This window comes from Anabas testudineus, chromosome 6, assembly GCF_900324465.2.
Source record: "Anabas testudineus chromosome 6, fAnaTes1.2, whole genome shotgun sequence".
NCBI lineage: Eukaryota > Metazoa > Chordata > Actinopteri > Anabantiformes > Anabantidae > Anabas > Anabas testudineus.
In genome coordinates this window covers 7,130,931-7,153,237 of record NC_046615.1, presented here as the reverse complement: position 1 = coordinate 7,153,237, position 22,307 = coordinate 7,130,931, and positions in this window count along the sequence as shown.

Sequence of the window (22,307 nt, the reverse complement as noted above, 5' to 3'; positions counted from 1 at the left end):
TTGTCAGGGAGAGAGGTGACGTTAAAGCTCTTCAATTTCAAGTGGCCGATTTATATCACCTGGGTTATAACATAGGCCATATGAGGCATGATGGCTCCTGAGAGACTGGAGTCAAATCTTAAACAGAAGCCTCTTCACTGATAAAGACAAAAAGCTCTACTGTAAAATTGTATGTGAACCTTTTGGAATTTCCTGGTTTTCTGCTTTAATTTGTCAGGTTCTGATCTTCATCTAAGTCAAGAGTATTAACAAATATGATGAGCCTAAAGAACTGCTGTAGGAAGTATGGTGGAGGGAACATCATGATTTGGGCCTGGTTTGCTGCATCAGGGCCTGGCCAGCGTGCAGTGATTGGGGGTAAGATGAATTCCCAAGTGTATCAAAAATTCTTCAGGATAATGTCTGTACGTCAGCTGAAACTCTGTAGAAGTTGGATGATGAAACAGGACAATGACCCAAAACACACAACAGAATGTCTTCAGAAAAACAAAATCCACCTTTTGGAGTGGCCAAGTCAGACCCCAGACCTCAACCCAAAAGAGATGCTAGAAAGTGAGAGCCACACACGAGACGTCCAAAGATTATAACATAGCTAAAGCAGTTCTGAAGGAAGAATGAGTTAAAATTCCTCCTGAACAAAGTGCAGGTCTGATCCACAGCTACAGGAAGCCTGGTTGAGATTATTGCTGCCAAGGGGGTTGAACTAGTTATCAATTCCAAAAGGTTCACATACTTTTTCTTGCCACTGTATATACAGGCGTAGGTCTCTTTAATGTTTTCATTTGACAAAAGTCTGAAAGATAAATCCTAAACTGGGATTTAAAACTTACAATACAATGAAGTCATTCAGAGGCTCATAGTAAAATAAAAAACAACGACCATAGAAGAAAGCCAGAAGCCCCTTTCCCACCACTTTTTACTGTAGACTACTGCTTCACATCATTTTAATGACATTATCACAATGAGATCAAGGCAGCTCTAAGCACACGAATAGAGCACTTTAAATGCAAAAGAATTTAAATATAGTTTCAGTGACATTCTTATTCATGTTTCACCTGAGAAATATTAAAAGGGCTACAAAGAAAAGGTCCTTAAGGGCTTAATAAAGGCAGAACAGAAGGTCTGTTGGAGAATGAAGAGTGTGATCGTGTTTAGTAAAGCAGCGTAGTAGAAGAAGGCTGGTTCCCCTCTACTTACCTCTACCAGTAGATACAGTGTGTGTTTGTGTGTAGACATGGTTGTGTCTCCTTGTATGAATTTCTGTTTCAATATTCACAACTATACATGTTTTAGTTTTGTTGTTGTGTTGGTGTAAAGGCCCATGGGTCTCCAAAAACATTCAGCACAGTGCCAGACTTAAGAATCCTTCTAAGTGCAGTAGTTATACTGTGAAGCACACACAGTAGACTGGCATTCCCACTGCCATCAGTCAAACACAACACACTACAGAACTGTTTATATAATCAGCACTGCGTGATCATTACATGCAATGAGCCACTTGGCTTCGGTTCTTAGGGTTTTTCAACATTTTCACATCGTGCTAAAAGTACAAAACATTATAACTGGACTGAGACTCTAAAGTCATGCAAGCTGTTCTGTTGGAACGTACTGGCCACAGTAAATGCTGATGTTGTTATGCAAACATAATTATTACCATGGTGACAATGTTAATTTACCATGTTGACATGCTACCATTAGCTAATTTGCAAAACACAAATATTTGCAGATGACTGTTGTGTGCACCTACTCACTGGGTTAAAGGAAAACAACCTTGAAACAGTGTATGTTTCCAGAAATCACACTGTCCCTTATTGTCACTTGGCCCTGGAATGAAAAAGTTCCTGACAGGCAATGCGACTTTGCCAGGGAGAGGGGGTGACGTTAAAGCTCTTCTATTTCAAGTGGCCGATTCATATCACCTGGGTAATAACATAGGCCATATGAGGCATGATGGCTGCTGAGAGACTTGAGTGCCTCTCAAATCTTGAACAGAAGTCTTTTTCCCTTATAAAGGCAAACAGCTTTACTGAAAATGATATGTGAACCTTTTGGAGTTTCGTGGTTTTCTGCATTAATATGTCATAAAACCTTATCTGATCTTCATTCAAGTCAAAGAGTATTAACAAGTATGATGTGCCTAAAATAATAACACAAACAAAGATTTGATCTTTCATGTCTTTATTGAGAACAACCATAAAACCTCATAGTGCAAGTGGAAAAACTAGTCATTTTTCGCTGAAAACTGGACACCTACATCATAGTGGCACCATACATGTCAAGAGATGAACAAAATAGCAAATTTCACAGCAAGTCTTTTAATAGTTAACATATTTCACTGAAATGCAAAACCTGCTGGTGGAGTACATAAACAAGCTGGGGGATCACAGAGTAATACTGAAAATCTATGGTGAGGTTTTTCCTATATTTTAGTCTGAACCAAGGTGGAACAAAATGATAATTAGAGACAATTCTTCATTTCCCTTCAGATCCCTTCAGGAGTTTAGTGCTTTTTCTCTCACTTGTCGATTTTGTTTGGTTTATACAGTCATGACACGTCCAAATTTACTGTAAACCTGCATAGATTATGTGAGATAAAAGAAATAAAGGATGTTGGATTTACTTCACTAAGGTCCTACATGAAAGTGTAACATTACATTGTGCACATCCTCTGTGTACAGAGGGCCGTAGGCGTTCCTCCACAAACCGTACAGTCGCCCTCCACTAGGCTTTCATCGAACGTTCCTCTTCAAACATTTAAGCTGCACACACACTGAAAGGTGCACACTCGTAGCTCTACACTTATATTATATTTGTATGCACACATACACACACTTTCAAGATGTAGGGGCCTCTCAGACCGACACCTCTTTTTTTTAGTGTAGGGCTGATGAGGCGTAATGTAAATAAATTATAAAGCCATTAACTCCATTAACAACATCTGATCAACAATATGTGAATTCACTTTAGCAAACAATTGCTGAGATACAGTATAGTATATAAACTGGTATCAGATTATTTATATATTCTCTGCCTGTTTCCCATGTGCATTCAATTTCATAGGCAATTTATGATAGACTAGATCATTAATTTAAAAGGAACCAAGTGTTGGTGTAGAAGGACTAATTCTGAAGCTCATTAGAGAAAAGTGTGAGTTAAACTCAAAGATATGTCAGGAAAAATATGGAGACAGGCTTCTTCACGGTCAGTGTTTCTTAACACTATCCTCCTACTCAATAATAATGACACTTCCAATGAAATCGTTCTCCCCAAAGGCTACATGTGAAAATCTGTGGAATATATTTAACGATCACAATGCTTTAAAAAAAGACACAGCTTAAAGCTACAGAGAGAGACGTCCACAGCGCATCACTGTCCTGATAAAAATTTCATTGGAACCCATTTATTGAATTCTTGTTTTTGAGGTAAATGACATTTTAAAATTGAATCCACATTTAAAACCACAGCTTTCCTTCCCACTCTTTTGACAGGCTTCTTTGTGTGGCACAGTTATGTTGCTTTCAGACGTACATGTACAAGTTAACACTATTCTCTTGTGTTGGTATGAAATTAGTTGGGCCCAGAAATGTAAATCTTTTGTAAAATGTTTATTGTTGAGTGAGATCTACCGTATTGTCTTTGTCTTTATTGAATTGCAATCTAACATGTGGATTGGATAACTTCAATACAGGCAACAACAGAATCTCTATAGAAACAGGTGGGATGCTATTGGTGCCCAAAAAGTGCCAGAGGGATGAGAGGGTAGGAATGGAAACAGGGTGAGTAGAGGAAAACCATCAGTGGAGCAGGGGGAGACAGAAAGAGAAAGAGGCGGTGGTGGGAGACAGTAGTAGTGGGAGAGGCTGAGGGGAGATTTTTGGCATTGCAGTTTTCTATCTGCATTTGCCCTTGGAGTGACCCATTTGAGCCTCAGCTGATATATTTATCAAGCAGCTGTATAATGCTGGAGCGCATAGAAAACCTAACAATACTCCTAAGCCTAGAAGCACATAGCACATAGCAAAACGTTTCTGGATATCAGCAATCTAGGGAAAAAGATCGATTAGTGCCACCAGTAGGTAGTCATTTGTCACTAGTGTTGTTTAATGCGTAAACAACAATAGTAGCTGAATGGATTGCCAGTAAATCTGAGCCACACATTTACATCGAAGTTGCACAGTTCCCATTCCCAGGATTAAGCCTTTATTTAAGTAGGTCTTTATGATACAGCAAACATTTAAGCTGTGACTTATTGACAGCAGTAAATAATGCAGCTATTCCAACAGACTCTGACTCATCGTAAAATCTAGTCTGAATGTGCTGCCCAGCTCTGGACTAAGGCCTTATCAGTGCTTTGAATTCTTGCAGCACTTGTACCGGGGCAAATGTTAACGTGTGTCTCTATAAATTTCTGCAGAGCATCCATCCACCCTCTTAAGGGTCGCAGGGGTGCTGGAGCCAATCCCAGCTGTCATCGGGCAACACTCACATTCAAAATACACTAATCAACCTAACTGCATGTCTTTGGACTGCAAGAGGAAACTGGAGTATCCAGAAGAAATCCATGCAGACATGGAGTAATCCCTCATCTTGACTGCCAGTAAACCTTCAACTTTGGCAGTTTTGAAACTTTGGAACATACAGTAGCTTCAGGCATTGCGAAATGTTGCTGTATGCAGGGATTTCATGGACTTAACCAGAACACTTGAATCTGTAATCAACTGCGGATCCAAGTTGTAAAATCAGTGTTTCTACAGCCATCGGAAAATATTTTCCGCTGCTTGTTGTGTATAAAATGTACACTTTCATTTCTATTCTAGCAATTAGACAATGCTTCAGATAAGATAAGCAAACCACAGAGAGGCAGGAAATGAAAGCAGCTCAAGAATATTTGTACTCCTGCTCATTACTTAAGTGTGAAATGCCATGTACAAGTTCATCAAAGGACACGATTTATTATATAAATGTACATCACACGTGCACCAAATAGACATTTTGTGAAAATTACACCAAAACACATTTTATAGCTAAGTACTCACAATAAGCTGTGTCAAAAATCCTGCACATAAAGGTGTGATAGTATATGTGCCTGCTGACATGTCAGCCCTGAGAAAGACTGTCCATAATGAACCCTGCCTTCCACCCATCGACAGCTGGGATTGGCTCCAGCACCCCTGCAACCCTTAAAGGATAAGCTGTCTGGACAATGAATGAATGAATGGTACCAGAGATTTAGTCCCCTGGATTAGTATTTCTACTCACATCCCAGACAGACAACAGGCAGTCCGAATAAATAGCAAATGGAGAGCGCACCAATGAACTAGAAAAAGGGAGAGGAGGGGACAGGAGTGGCAATGAGAGTGGAAACATAAAGGACAGCTGTAATCACAATGTGTTTCCCCTTCACTGCCAGGTGGTGCTGAAGGGAATGAGGATGGGTTGATGATGGGTCTTGTAGTGACTGTGAGGGAAACTGCGGGAAAAGAATTACGTCTCCTCTCGTGGACACTATTCTAAAAGTCATTAAAAGTGAAGCTAAGGGCAGTGCTTTTCTCCCATCTAACAGCACACTAGTGCTGGACCTTCTCGGTACCATACGTCTGTGAAAATGTCTTAATAGAAAAAGCTGTGGATTGTTCAAGGCCATATATACTTCTTCATAGGACTAATTCAGACCATGGTGACCCACTGACCATTTATGCTGTTTCTATCTGCACCACCCTGCAGGGTTTGCTGGTTGTCACTGTCCTCTAAACACATAATTCACTGTACCTACAACAGAAAATGGAATCTGCCATGATGGTAAACTGACTTTTGCTATTCACTTTGGGCGTTTGAAAAATGCAGAACACTGGAAGGAAACACACACAGCCTTATTTCCAGCCTTTAAACAGAGAGGCAGAACATCTGTCTGTATGTACAAACAGCTTTTACTTACAAACCCTGCAGGAGCACCTATTTATTCATGATCCTCTGTATTGTAAAACCTTTCTATTGCAGCACAGTCTAAAAAGTTCCAACCAGTATGTTAACAAGAATTTTCCTGCTTTTTTCTTCTGCATATGCAATTAAATGAATCTTCAAACCTCCTGCTTTGTACCCCTACATTTAAAACGTTGGTCAATTATGTGCAAAATTAAAGGAAAGTCACTGGTTATAGAAAATGAGGATAAACAAGCTGTCAACAGCAATTATAATTCGACTAATGATCATGTCGCCATAATATCCACAAATACAGTGAGTCAGTGTTCCTTGGCGTGCGAAAACAGGAACATGAATCAAGGTATTAACATTATTTTTCATTTATTTCACTAAAGATCAATAACAAAAATGTTACCTCTTACTGAGGACAGCAAAACTCTTTGCTGTTGTCAAACTATAGCGTGCACATCCAAGCTCCTGCTGGACTGCCCAACAAAATCAATGGCTGTTCGAGGGCTTCGGGAAGGGGCTCGTGTCAACAGGTTGAAGTTCTCTGCTGTCACCTTGACTTGGAAACAAGTCTGTATTGTAAAAGCCCGTATGATAGATGTTGCAAGAGCATTTAAGTTCACTTGATACCAGAGGAAATTTCTCCTATTTCAACAAGAAGCCCTATTAAAGGATTGCTTCACCCATAGCACAGTGTTTTAGACAATGAAGACTCACTTTTAAGACCCACTGGAGTCCAAGATTGAAGACCATGCTTTGTTATTTACTGCTAATGTGGCTGCAGCTCTTAGTTGCCAGGAAATCAAGTCCATGCAGGCTAAGCAGAGCTAAAATTGCTGTGTTACGGCCTAACTGCAAACTAGGGAAAGTGTCAGGTAGTTTGTGGTGGGTGTAAAGTTTGAGCTAACACGAGCCCATATATAAAGCAAAACCTGTTCTGTTGTATTTAAAGCGATAGAGTGTTCGATCTCTGGCCATCTGTCATTCAAAGATGTTCTTCCATGTCTCATAGAAACGAATCAGTTATAAATATGCTATAGTCATATAACAAAGATTTAGCGGTGACAACAACGCTACCTCTTGATCTGCCATCTGGCGAACACACGGCGGAATGGATCAGTTTGCTATTGACAAAAATGACAAATGTGTTTTTGCAGCTGCACTGGCAGCAAACTGGCTGAGAAATAAATCACGATGTAGAGGAGATCTTTTGTAATTACTTGTCATATCAGATGAAGATCTAACCCTGATTGTTCGCCAGAGCTATTTAGCGCACTTCGGACATGCACCAGCAACAGCACAATGCATGACAAAATTAGAATTCAATAAAAACAACAGGGGGGATGCTCGCATGGAGTCTTTGTGGAAACAATTGCAGAAATGATCCTCTTGTCATGTGCACAGTTATCCGTCTCCGCTTTCTAAATGACATGCCTGTTTTAATCTTCATCCCCATTTTCATTCCCTTTTTTTCTTTCACCTCTACATCGATCTCGTTCTTCTCTTCCCTCGTGCTACCCCTCACCTTTCCTATCCCTTTATCTTCCTCTCAATCCCTGTCTTCCACCTGCCCCCTTCCTTAACCCTCATCAGCCTTGCCTCTTGTAGCCTCTCAGACTAATGGAGCACATTACAGATTTGCTAAAAATAGCTCTGCTGCAAAGTCAATTCATTTTTTTCCCCCCGTTGTGTCTTTCTCTCGTTTTCCCTTTTCTAATATTCCCATTTTTTTTCTCTTTTCCCTACCTCCCTCAGGAGGGAAATGAGTAACGGGGAGAAGGCTTGTCAGCTCATTTATCAGCTGGCAGCCCGTGTGCAGCTCTCTATGCTATCAGGGCTGAGCGGCTGAGGCTGTGGGACCGAGGGCCTGGGACCGTGCCCCTGGCTGTCTGTCTGTCAAGGACCTTTCTATGTGGTTAAGGAGCTTGGGGCACAGGGTGAAAATGAATAAGTAGCAAGTGTTTATGGGGAGTGGTAGACACCATGGACATCACCTTCTGGTCAGGCCAGTGGTCTTAAATCTGCAGGCAAAGCTTGCGGTAGACACTGTGCTAAGACGATCTATCACCAGGTGAGAATGGATGAGACGCACCGGAGGAGAAAAACTTCAGGCAGATGCAATGAATAAGGAACGATAACACAGAACCTAGACTGTCCACTGGGAAAAAATAAAACATTAACATGAAATCCAAAACACTAGTTAGTATATATTAAATGAGAATTAGTGAAGTTGCAGTATCTGCAGCAACTACTTGTGAGTATAGTTGTATATTTATGAAATACAGCATATTATAACTATTTGTATTATAAAATTACAATATAACGGCAGCATTATACTTCAGCATACTATTGTATGTCAAATCAGAAGAAATGTCGTCCTACTGAGAAGATATTTATATTTAATAATACAACTGTGAGCGAAATCCTCGCACAAAAAGGAAAATGTGATGAAAAAGCTGCTTCTTTGCAGTGCAAACATTCACGGATGAAGTACCGCAGAAGCCTGGAGAAGCGAGAGCAGCAGCAGAGGTTAATGATGCTAATCGCTGAGTGATGGCTGACTCATTACAACTGTCATCAGAGAGTCTCCAATGTGTCACACACCCTTCATATCTCCAAATAGTGTACAGACAGACACACACACACACACACACACACACATAAATGCTAAAGGAAGGCTTTCTGGTGTAGCAATACTCCAGCGTGGTCCAGCATATTGACTTCTGTCTTGGGTCAGTGGGAGAAAAAACTTTGTTTTATTGCACAAACCACTGGTGGCTGTGGCCACAGTACAGCAGAATAAATAGAGCATGTAGCTGAATGGCAATAAGATTTACTTACAGTAAACAAACAAGAAAGTCCTCATGTTAAAAGGACGACACACATACACCAGCTTTTACATTGTAATAAATCCAGATCATTTCGTTTAGTTGGGAAAGGGGTTGAAAACTCCTGAAAATATCTATGTAGAAGTTAGAAACTGGATTCCTTCCTCCTGTCCTCCTCCTCTTTATGGTGCACATTAAAAAGCTTTCCCGTGTAAGAGAAGAATGGATCATTATTGGCGGTAATGTGACGAAAGCTCAGTCATCGAGAAAAGTGCAGTAAACAGATTTATATCGACACTGTGTTTCAGTGAGAGGATACAGCAGCTGTAAAACATCTTCATTCATTTATTCCTCAGGCCGCCGTTCAGTGCGTCCCGTGTGTTTTCGAGTAAACTGACTGCATCGCTGACTGCCTCCTGTTGACTTTACTATGAAATCACCCTGTGATGGTGCCATGACTGTCGCAGCAAATGAGTCACTGTCATTCCCTCGCTGATGGATTTGGTCAACTTAGCAGGAGTAATCGGAGCAGCAGCCGTGCAGAGGGGAAATCTGTGTGTGTGTGTGTGTGTGTGTGTGTGTGTGTGTGTGTGTGTGTGTGTGTGTGTGTGTGTGTGTGTGTGTGTGAGGCAGCCCTCCCTGAGATTAGAGAGCATCTGCAGCCCTCTAACTGTTCCTCTCGGCAGACGGCGGCTGCGTCCTGTGAAACGATGCATCAACATGAGGATGACACAATGAACATTAGGTCCACCTGCCTCTTTCTCACCCAGTGGCACCTGGCAGATGCTGCTGTGGTCGAAATGCTGCAAAGCGAGTATCACAGTGAAGGAATTTAACAAAATCTAAATGAAGTGCTCTCCCTCCTGAAGCATTCAGAGACATTTTTAAATAGAAAGCTGTTCAAAGTGAGGAATCTGTACCGAAAACAAATGATAACCAAAGTCGTAATAAAGATCCTAGTTTAACTTGTATTTATTTGTATCTATATCTACAACAATAAAACAACAATATCTTCATTCTCACTAAACATCTTCAGGAGAGTTCAGTATTAGCGTCAACTGTTTGCTTTTTGCTCATTGAGCTCAAACTCTCAAACACACCAGGTATGAGTTAGGATCTATATCCCGTAACTATAGAGTGACCTCAGATGCAGCTTCAAAGTGTCTCCCTGAGCTTTAATCATGTTACAAAGTGCATTATCCTCAGTAGGTAGCAAGGCAACTGGAAGCACTCAGTCTGAGCGGCTTTGACTGAGAAATCAGAAGCTCACCGAGCATCGGCTCTTCTTTCCACTTGCAGTCAGATAGTTAAACCTGATTACAGAAGATTGGTACGATTGGTTAGGAGCCACTGATGGAGAAAGAGCCCTCCGAGCGCTTCTTTTCTCCATCAGCACCACTTTATTAACTTGCAAGAACCCCTGTGTGTGTGTGTGTGTGTGTGTGTGTGTGTGTGTGTGTGTGTTTACGATCAGTCTAGACTTTGCAAAACTGAGAAACTCACAATCCAGAGTTCTTGCCTGCCGGTGTTTGTATGGTTAGGTCAAATCCAACAAGACAAAAGCCATGCCTGTGCATGTGTTTTGGTTTTAACTTGTTTGTCTGATGAGACCGGGCTGCAGCCAGGTAGCTAATATGCAGTAAGAGCGAACTGTGGGCATCTTTATTCACTGCTCTAAAAATCCTATCAGCTTTTCTCTGGTTGTACTAAGGACTGATGGGAAGCACAGAGTAAGGAGTGCTTGTCACGGTTTAACTTTCTCATCATCATCTCAAATGCATAGGCAAGAAAAGGGGCTAACGCCTGCTCAGCAGCTGTCACGCGAAAGACCTGGATTGGATGAATCAGCAGCAGGCAACAGCACTTCACCTGGTGTATAAAGAATGAGCCACATATGATTACTCCTCAAGCAGAATAAGTACAGTGGTACACACACACACACACACACACACACAGAATTAATCACGCGTGAATGATTGTGAAATGAGCCATTTTACAGTTTTGGGTTATGCGTGGCTTCTTTTCAGTATGTGTGCCGCAGTGTTGCAGGTTGCATTTGGAGAAGAGAAGAGGTTGTTGGGATGTAAAGCGTGGACCAGAGGATGTTACCATTAACACATACTTAGATGGATGACTGTAAAAATGATTATAAAGTGGATGATTGAGTGCCCCACCCTCCTTAATTACTGTTGCTAAGCTCTTCATTCCTCAATGACAAGTTTGCTTCTTTGGGAAACTACAAACTATTTTGTTTCAGAAGTATAAAAACCTCCAAATCATTTGCAAACACAGACCTGAAGTAGAGCCTTTCATAACAGTGTGAGTGTGTCTAACTTTATATGTTTAGATACAAAAACATGAAATTGTATGTTCACAAGTATCATCTTTTAGAAAGCTCTAGATGTTTGCAGGGTAAATGTGACAGCTAGGGAGGCAGGGAGCTGAGGATCTGCTCAGAGCACTGTACCAGAGACTTCAGCTAGACTTTAATAAACAACATTAGAAGAGACTGCTGGTTTCCATAGTGTTTATGGATGTGGACAAAGTTACGTTATGATGATGTACTGTAAGTACCAACGTCGACAGCCTCTTCAGCTCGTTGTCATTCCCAGGGTGACAAACACCGACACTTTGTCAAGCATCTCAAACTAATGCTAAAGCTTTCTCTTTGTGGCAGCATGAGACACACAGGGATGTCAGTCGACTACACTTCATGTTTCACGCCTGGAGCAGTGACGCAGTATATTAAGTGAAAGGACATTCCCATGAGAGACCGCAGTTTGAGTCCTGCGTGTTGCATCAATGTCTGTTCCACATGTTGATTGTTATTTTATGTTTTACCTGTTTTTAGTTTAGCTTTTCACTCAACCTAACCCTACGTTTCTGTCGTTTTCATCACATAATCATGAGTTACAAGAGAACATTTGTTTAACTTCTATGTTTTGTTTTCATGAATGCAGGATATGCTCAACAACCTTATGAATTTAACCTCTCAATTTACTGCCAAACAAATCTCACTACGAGGGAACAGGAAGCTCTCAAACTGTCACCAGAGGATGAAATATTAACTTATTTTTAGTATGTCGAGGTCAGGTGTCCTTGGAGCTACCACCACTGATTCACAGTGCTCCCTCATCTTTTATGACAACAGTTATCTAGGAAATGTGGCCTTAATCATCAACGCTCGCAATGCCAACATCAAATTCAGGAGCCATGAAGTGGCATCTCGAGATGAATGCTCAGCTTGTGTGGAAGCCTTCCTATGTCTCACACACAAGGAGAAAAGAAGCCCGCTGACTTCCAGACATTGATGTAAAATCATCTGTATCAATACAAATATCAAAAGAAGAAAAGCAATAAACGGGAGATGTTCATATGAATTCAGGCGGATTCTTCCTTTTCCATCAATGCCTAAATCAAATGACTTCACTGTGAGCTTTTATCACTAGAACCTGAATCAATGACACCTCAACAAGGTGACAAAAGTAAAGCCCAGAGCCTTGTTATACAAATACAGGACTCAAGCAGACAGTCAGGACCACAGCTGGTTTGCTCCCTCCAATGCCGTCTGAGGCTCTGCGTCTGTACCTCTGATCCCACGGATCTGAATGTCAAATCCATAATAAGGTTTGCTGTCCATCATCCTCAGTCATCTAGTCATCAAAGTCAGGCAGATGGCCAGGTACATCTTATCTTGCTGAGCCGCAGCAGGGCCCCCGATAGACAGCCACCATCTCCACTTCCTCCACGGGCAAATAGAGTCGCATCAATACACACATCAGTGGCTCTGTCACTATCTGGGATTTATAACCTCTGCTGTCAAAACACAAATTCAAAGCTCGGACAGTTCGGCATTACCTCATGTCTAGATTTATTATTATTTGTGTGTAACTGTTTTTTGAAGCTCTAATAGAGCTGTTGTTCTTCCCATGTCCAGATGCACAGTTTAATGATGAAGACAGGTGGATGGAAAAGCACTTTCAGTTAAAAGAGAGAACAAAATAATTAGAATAGCTTTCAGGTTGTGCCATACTTAAATATTTGTTTTTCTTATCGCTGCTTCTGTTGAATTTTTGACCTTCACGGTGCAGAGCGACGTGTTGCTCACACCGACTTTAATGCGAATGAATAGGATATGAGTTTGTGACAGCCCAAGGCTTCACTTGAAAAACTAATGAAAGCTTTAAGCAAAGTGGCTTTTCTGACAATTATTTCTGTCACGATAAAACTATCATTGGTAGTCCCACGTTCACAGGCATGAAATGGCACACAGTAATAAATGATATTACACATCATTAGTGTATAATAACAGGGCCAGTTCTTGTGCACAGTTAGTAGCCTTACCAAACATTTAGCTGATCATATTCCTAATTTTCAACTTTAATAGAAAGAAAATACTAACCTAAAAATAGATACAACGTCAGGAGTCAGAAACCCTCTTCTACGCCACACTACCTCGTGTTAGAACTACTGTAGAGTGAATCATATGGTGTACATCACTCTTTCTTTCTGCTTCAAGTATTTCTCGTACGTGCTGTCGTTTCCCTCTCTGGGAGTGACCCGCTCTGCCTTATGTTCACCCTCATCACTCTCCTGTCCTCACCGGGTCCTCTCCCGTTGGCTCCACGCTCCTGAGAAACCAGGGCTAATTAATCAGCTCACGCAGGAATGCAGTTATTCCTGATGGAAAGACGGCTAACGGAGAAACAGTTCGGGTCCGCATTTTCGGGCAGTCTCAATCAATCTGTCATGTTCCACAGATGTGAGACAGTAATGAATATGAATTGGTGCTCCAGAATGAATGAGTTTTCAGCCTTTATATTGGCAGAATGCCCTCAGGAGGATGTCACCTGCAATGAGCCGTTTTATAGCCCTGCTCCCTCCTGCATACCAAGCAGGGCCAATTGGCTGTTAGAGCCTGATGGATGTCCATATATACTATTTGAAGTTTTACACCATATCGACAGGGTGATAATTAGAGGCTAAATGAAAGGTGATTAACTTTTACACCAGCTAAGCCACCAAACATTAAAACACAATGGCTGACGTGTGTGTGACATGTGGCTGTAATGTAAACTGGGCAGTCGTGGCATTTGGACTGATAGATAGGAAGTTGGAATGACTTCTACCTTTCTAAATGTTTAGCTTGTTGCATTAAATCCTAAAGGGGACATGTTAGGCCTGGGGACTGAGTTTTAAATCACTGCAACCTAATGCTAAATGACTCCACAAGGAGCCATAACAAACACACTGAGTGCCTGCAGCCCTGTCAAGGTCTGAAGAACACATGATGTGGGTTTCATAGCCTGGCTTTGGGGTTTGGAGGGATTTATACACAGTTGCACACAGGCATACATAACCTCACACAGCTGTGCATGTGTGAACGTGGAGCACACCAAAAGACACCACGTCCGATCTAAAGCCGAAATTCTTTCATAAATTCCTATTAAAGCGATCGTATTAAATCACTGAAGTAAATAAAACAGAATTAGTTCACAATGCACTTAAATTAAACCAGAATCAAAGGACAGTGATTAATGCCCAAGCAAACAGTAACACATGCAAACACTGATTAGATCGCTGCATCATTCATAATGTTGCTGCTTACACACTCATTTAATTCTCATTGTATTCCATTGATACAGCATACATTATACACTTTTAATGAATCTGCCATGTGGGCCCAAAAGTTTTTCCACAAAAAGATATACACTTATGCACCACAACACGAAGGTATAAGCACAGCTTTACCAATGATATAAGTATTTAGCACTGAACGTAAATGTGGGCTCATCATTTTTAGTTTTTAGATGATAAACACCTGTTCAGTATCAGCATTTTTTATTTCTTTAAACTTTTTTTTTCTGTATTTTGATGATTCATACTCTGCAAACCCTTTGCCTGGCAGTGTGATCAGAGCCACCACACTTTTCCTTTACTGGATGAGCTTAAAAGGCACATTGCACATCAATCTGAGCTTCTGCCTCTGCATAATGGAGTGAAGATCAGTAATGATAGAGCTAACAAAACAAACAGCTGTGACCGAGCCACACAAGCAAAAACACACACACACACCCACACCCACACACACACACCCATAGACAGACAGCTCTTATTGAAAACCAGTAAGCGATAAAAGCACCATTATCACACTCAGGATGAATAACAGGTCTGCACTGAGAGGCTTCTTCATTATTTCAGATATGAAGACTGATCAGCTTTTTTTATCACACATCTCATTTAATCAACATGTGCAGCAACAATAAAGTTGTTATGGTCAAGCCCAGTGAGAACATTTACATTTAGTCCTTTTATCCAAAGCGACTTGCAAATAAAGTGCCAGGATGTTTTGTGAGACATAAAAGTCAGATAAGTGCACTGATTGTGTAGTTTTAAGCCACAGCCAAGGACTGGAGAGCATCCAGCTGGATGGTCTCTCTTTCATCTCTGCGTTTTGCAGATGTAGCGTAATTGTACTGACCTCATTAGGTTGCACACACCAGAATGTGTTTTGGGGTTGTTTGTACGTGAGTGATGTTGCAGGTGGGATGAAGATCTGTGCCGCCATGCAAGGGAGAACGGTTGTATGCACATCATGTCTTGGGACCTCTAGGGGCAGAGTGAGGTGTTTTAATAACCAGAATGAAATCAAAATAGAGCTTACCGTGCCTTACAGGTATTCAGGAGTACTGCTGAGAATGTGAAAAGAGTTGTTAAAAAAAACTGGTTATCTGAAGTGTTCAGCACACGTTTGAAGCCTGCTGCTCTTCTCTGTTTTGTGAGTAGAGGGTTAGAGGCTTCATCAGCTGCTACTACTGAATCCCTGAACAAACTGTCAACTGTTGAGAACATATTTACATGTTTTTATGAAGTCTGAGAGCGTTATAGGAGCGATGGTCATGAGTCGTGGTGGCAGCAGGGTCATCAAGGTAGTCCAGATGTCTCTCTTCCTTAGGAACCTTTTCCTGCTTCAGCAGGATCCCAAGGTATTCCCAAGCCACATGAGATACGTCGTCTCGCTGGAAGTTCTTGGTGCAGTTCGTTTTGGCCGCTTGCATTTACAACCTTATGTTTACTATTCAGAGCTCATGACCAATGGTTGCGGGTTGGTACATAGATTGATTGGTAAACTGAAAGCTTTGCCTTATGGTCATCAATCACTGTCCACATAACTGCTGACTCTGCACCAGTCAGCCTTGTCATGAATAAGACCCCACTTGTAGCAACACACTCCCATTCTGCAGGGAGCGAGTCAAAAACTCTCTCAGTCTATTTAGATTGTTTCTTTGAAATCGTATTTGTCTACACCTGGCTGTCAGATTGAAAGGAGACCCAGAGAAACAAGCTAAATGGTATTAGTTTTAAGAATGCCTCTGGACGTAGTCAGGAGAGACTGAACTGAACTGAATGCAGTCGACTAAATGGGTCACATGTTCTGCAAGGTCAGGATTTTTTCGCTCCTGATTGATACGTTTGTGAGACTCTGTTGAAAACATGAAGTAAAAAAGTCTTTAATCTTTTGCTCTGCTCAGCTGTTTAACATTCTCAGTCAATGACCCAGTGAAAAGTTTAGCCAGCACTCTGCCTCAGTTGTCCCACTGGGGAATGGCTGCATCTTCATCAATGCAAGTTAGATGTCCTCCTAAAATATCTGCACAGCATTAAAAGGAGCCAGTGGGTCTGTTGCTGGGTTCTACACTGGCCCATTTCCATGCAGCTTCTGCTGGGTCATTAAATATGGATCCCCTCCCCAGAGGGGACTGCAGGAACTTATAGAGGAGAGGAAAACGAGAAGGAGGAAGAAAGGACTTAGTGCAGGAAAAACTGCATTTAACCCCTCGGTTCTCTGGTAATATTTTGATGCAATTATACAGTATATTGCTCATCTGGATTTACATATGCTAAGAACTTTGCTTTGTGGATTTTATTCCCTGTCTTATAAACACACATTGTTACATCACTTAAAAAACTCGTACCTCTCTGTACACTGAGATTTTCTAATGGACTCACAGTCTCAGGTTACATAACAACCTATTTTATTTTTAGATGTCAAGCACATTTTTCAATTTACCCTACTTGGTTGCTTGTGAAACACATTGATTATGTTTTAAATATCCTCAGAGTGCCGTAAAATCTCTGGTACCTAAATTATTCAATCAGCAAAGTGTTTGCAATTTCACCCTGAGATGACATTTGACACCTGTGTCTTTCTCCTGTCGACAGATGCCACCTGGAGATCTTCCCTCCTCCAAAATTGTTCACACTCAGAAATTGTTGGATTCTAGGCCAAACAATGTAGGCTATGCCCCCAATGCTCTCCTACCTCACAGTAACATCACACACCTCACCATTCTGCGTGACCTCAATTTCTCACAAAGTAACATTGTGGGAAAAAAAGAACCAACGAGCGGAGCTGCTGCTCGGAATGAGTGAGCCCTCTGAGAAACGTTTGCTGTTTTTCTAATGATAGCTATCATTAGACTTAAGAGTGTGGGAGAAAGAGTTGACACAACACGGCACTTAATTTACAGTGCAATTTGTAGTTTGCTTTGTGCATTGCAACATTGGCGTTACAATTATGGAGCTTAGAAACATTAGATTTTTACCCTATACTGGGATTTACTGGATAATTGGTTTGGTGCTGAGACGCCATTAATATATTTACACGTTGCTTTCTTCTTCTTAGCTGTCTTGAAAATGTTATCCATAGGTAAGCCTATATTCATGAGTGATCTGATTCTGCTAGAGAGTGTGTGTCATCCCTGCAGCTTCGTGGGTGAAGTGCTACCAGAGTAGCTTTCCACTTATAAATAGCTTTAAAGTCAACAACCAGGTAAATACATGCCTGAATCTGACTGTAACAGAGCATCATGTTTGTCCAAGTTGCAAAGTGTAACTTTAACTGCCGCATAGATGGTGCTAAATCTAACAAGCACTGTGTTTGTAACACGTTCAACTGTCCAGTTTGTGGTTTTGGATCAAAGCTTGTTTTGACAGAGCTGTGGTGAGTAACAGGTTTTGTAACATAATTTAATTACTTTGCTGTTAAATAACTAGTTAAGTGACGTTATAACCTTTGTCTTTCATAAAGACAGGAAACAGGTCCATGCCTACAACTATTACATGCTGTCCCTTCACATATGGTGGATTTAACAGCAAAACATTTGTTTGTTTTACCTTCAGCCTCATATGAAACAAACAACCTGTCAATCTATCTTTTAGTTCCACTATACATGTAATAGAAGTAGATTTTAAAAGGATGCTGCCAAAGCCCTGTGTGTGTGTGTGTGTGTACTATATCTGTGTGATATGCAGTACATTAGTGGGCAATGACTCTGTCTACTAGTGTGATAACTGTACATACCCACCTTTCAAGTTGCTCCCATACGAATCTACTTAAACCACCAACACACGCAACAGTCAATTAATTCAGCTCCCTCCAGTTGATCCTTTTCCAATTCCAGAGACCTATCCCACAGAGGGCTCGGCAGAGCAGCAGATAATGAGTTGGAAACACAAGGCTTTGTGTTTGAAACAACACCTCTAGTGTGAACAAAAGTCTGTGGAAGCACGATGCACATTTTTGCAAGTTTTCTGTCTCAAGAATACAAAAATACACCAGGACACAGCCTGTACTGGCAGTGCCTTCAGCAGGGATCGGTGAGTTCTGCGCGGCTCAACTGCTCCTAATGCTAATGCTGATGGTTTCTCACGCTGATTCGGCCCCTGTCATAGCACTTTATTGATCCCTTTGGGGAAATTGTTGTTGGACAGCTGCCAGATCTTAGAGGTCAGCGCTGCTACAGGGTTTCAGTGGCTTGTCCAAGGACACCTCAATATGGTGCCAAGAGGATCTGGGGTTCAACTGCTATACAAACGGAACTGCTCCCCGTGACCATGTTGGATGCGTGTTTAACGATTAATAATCGTCAGGTTGTACTGTAATGTCATCTTAATCTTCTATTACCATATAATAACCACACACCTTTATTAATCACACAGCATTTTCTATTAGAACAATACAATGCTCCGGGCTTTAAAGGCAAACGGCTACATCAACTGCTGCAAATCTCAAGCATCTGCATGACTCATTCAAATGCCAGTCTAAACACAGTTTATCATCAGAAGCCAATGGCTCTCGCCAACCCACGACTGCAGGGCATCAGACAAAACAGCTAAAAATAATGTCACACAATCAGGCAACATTTAACCACAGCACACAAGAAAGCTTAATAAGGTTCAGAGTCAACCTTTGATCTGACAGTCATTTCATCATGTGCTGTGTTCTGCAGCAGGCGCCGAATGACGGCTACATCCGTCCTTATCCTCGGCTTCACTCCACAGCACTGAGGTCTAATCAACATGCAACAACAGCAACAAAAACAAAAAAAGAGCCAAACAGCAACAGCGTTTTACTCTAGTGCATGAGCATTTTGTACGTTGTACTCTCACCACTGATGTGAAATTATGCAGTGTTTGTTCTAACACTGCAGTAGCTGACAGCAAACATTGCAGAGTGCTTTGGTGCTATTCAAGGGAGCCAATTTTTAATAAAAACCTATCAGGTCTATTGTTGTTTTGTGTCTTGTCAGTGTTTTTGAAGGGAAAAGCAAAGGGAATAAATAAAGCTGGTCCTGCACACTGTCAGAGAGAGACTGATGAATTGAGCCCACCAGATTTGGGACCTTAAGGTGGAAAAAACAAGCCACTGATGACTGGCGGTGATGAGGTCCCAGGCTTACCAGTCTCTGAGAGGCCAATGACCCACCTGGGTACCTGTCAGACTATGAGCCTACTGCCCAAGGTCTGACATTGACTGGATAAGGAGATATGTAGGTACAGTATGATTTGTGTGTGTGTGTGTGTTACATTTTAGTTTAGTAGTGCTTCAAAACCACCATGAGCCACATTATCAGGTTTGCCAGGAGCCCAGTATGTGTTGTCAGCCAAGTTAATGGTTTGATTAACAAGCAATTTGGGTTGGACTGTATTAGTGTATATAAAAAGAGTCATAAGATGGATGTTTTGATTGTGATAATCATATTACAATATGGACTAATGCTAACTGTTTTCCATGAGCTGATGCCAAGGGTGAGGACGGAGGCAGATTTAATAAGCTTAAGAATATTGAGTCTGCTTGAAAAAAATGTTTTATCTTCATAAGCTCTACTGTGAAAGAAACATCTCCAGCCTGTACTAATTCATTTTCAAATACCACCGTGGTACACCACATAAATATGCAATTTTAGCTTAAATACTGAATAAGCAGCCATTGAAAGAAGGAAACGCTATACATAAAATATGGTACAGTGGAAGGCTGCTATCTAAGTGTGTTACATGCAGGAAACAAGGTCCCTCCCTCTGGCGGAAATCATATGATAAAGGTGCAGTGGGAGCTTTTGCTGCATCCAAATCCCAGAAGAAATCAAATCAGCTGCATAAAGTAGAAAGAAAGCCAAGGGATGGGAAGCATTATTGGATGACATATGAGGTACTGTCACATAGCAATAAAAGAACTGCTGATAAAGGTTGGATGTGCAGAACATGGAGAACTTGCAAATCTTTCCTGAGTAGGCGACACGAGGATGTGGAAAGAATCAAAACCGTGTCTTCGAAATTACGAGGCCCGCGCACTGGTTCGTGACAATGTGAGATAAGATCGCGTCTGGCAGAATTTCAGTTGTGATTGTGACTTGAATCTGGTATTGATTGATTTACTCCAATCAGTACAGCGTGTAGTTGTACTGCATTGGAGTGTTGACAAGCTTCTAAAACAAATCCTGGCCTGCGGATACATCTACGGTTGTGATGATGTTGGTTGAATGATTTAAAAAAAAAGTCGTTTTGACATCCAAAGAATAACCAGCCTGCCAAACTATATTATCTGTATGTGGTTTATTCTGCAAAGGTAGGCAAATATTAGCACCTGCCATCAAAGCTCTTCGGATATACTAGACAAACAACCTTATACAGAACATCTTGTGCGAGCTCCACCTGTACCAAAGCAATATGATGTATTTTCTCTCTGCCAAACAATGTATATGAAGAAAAAACCTGAGGATGAATCCAGAGTGAACTCTGGGTAAATAGACACAAGAAGGAACAAATGCTAAGGCTAAATCAAACAAGAGTACAGAAGAGGAGGTGGCTGGGTAAATGGAACACAGTCTGAATCTTTATTAAATGTGACTTCCTGCAAACCGAATGAATAAGTAAAGCAGCAAACATAAGAGTGTTAATCATTTTACAGCTGCCTACGCTGAATAATAAAGTGTAAGCACATAATAAAACCTCTGAGTTGTTCCTGTAGCTCTGGTTGTACACTGAAGTTAATGAAGTCCAAGCCATTTGCTGCTTCTGTTTGTAAGCGTGTAAGTGTAGCGCAGTGTAACTGGAATTCAAAAAGTTCAAGTTAAAATGAAAGAGGCAGAATTGCCTAATTAAGCTCCACCAGGCTGTAGCGCCCTCTCAAAGATAATGAGTAGCTTCTTATACACACACACACACACACACACACACACACACACACACACACACACACACACACACACACACACACACACAGTTCAACTACATCCTCTCACAGTATTAGACAGGAGGAATCCATTAATGGAGCTCCAGACAATGGACTCTTAGCATTCAAAAATTTAAATCAACTTTACAACAATTAAAAAGACCCACACACGAGATCCACACGGGTGACAAACGAGGTAACTGAAGCGATTTCGGCGCATTTCAGATTCTGATCCTCTCACAGCGAGGAGCGACGTCTCAGTCACGTTGTGAGAAATGATGCAGCACATTACAGGAGAGCAATAAGGTCCAGATCAGAGAACGTCTTAGTGTGTAATCTGATTGACTGCTTGATCAATTGTCTGCGCGGTGTAATATCGATGCTCTTGCTCTGGCTAGACCTGAAATTTGTGGGCTGGTCAGCGAGCAGAAGGGTTTTACGAAGGGGAAAGTTGAACAGTTGCTCCAACACTTTGGTCTGGACTGAAATATAAATTATATTAGAATAATATAACTATTAAATGGATGCATATGAGGTTATGAGAGTTAATGGAGCACAGGCTAAACATCAAAAGGCCTGCACAGTCATGTTTTTATGCTGAAGTACCGTCTTTGATGGTACAGCCCCACAGAGCATGTCTTAGTGTTGTTTGTTTGCATGCATGCCATGTACAGTACCAACCTTTGCATAGGTTCTTGTGCATAATGCATGTACCCATCATTTCATGAATTACTCATGTGCATGTAACAGGTGTATTTATAGCACAAAGTGTGGGCAACAAAAAGAGCACCGGGGCAGCTTTCTATCTTGGTGCCCGCTTACCGACTGGTGAGTGTCTGCCTACCCTCTCTGCTGAATAATGTAACAAGTGGTGAGTGGTGTGGGTGGTAGAGAGGGATGGCCTCTCCTCAAAATAGACTCCTGCAGGAGCCGAAGGACTTCAGAGATGATATATAGTGGAGCGGCTTATTTATGAAGTAGTTCTGACAATTCTGCAGTCATTTATAAAAGCAAAACCAGTCCAGTGTTGGGGGGGG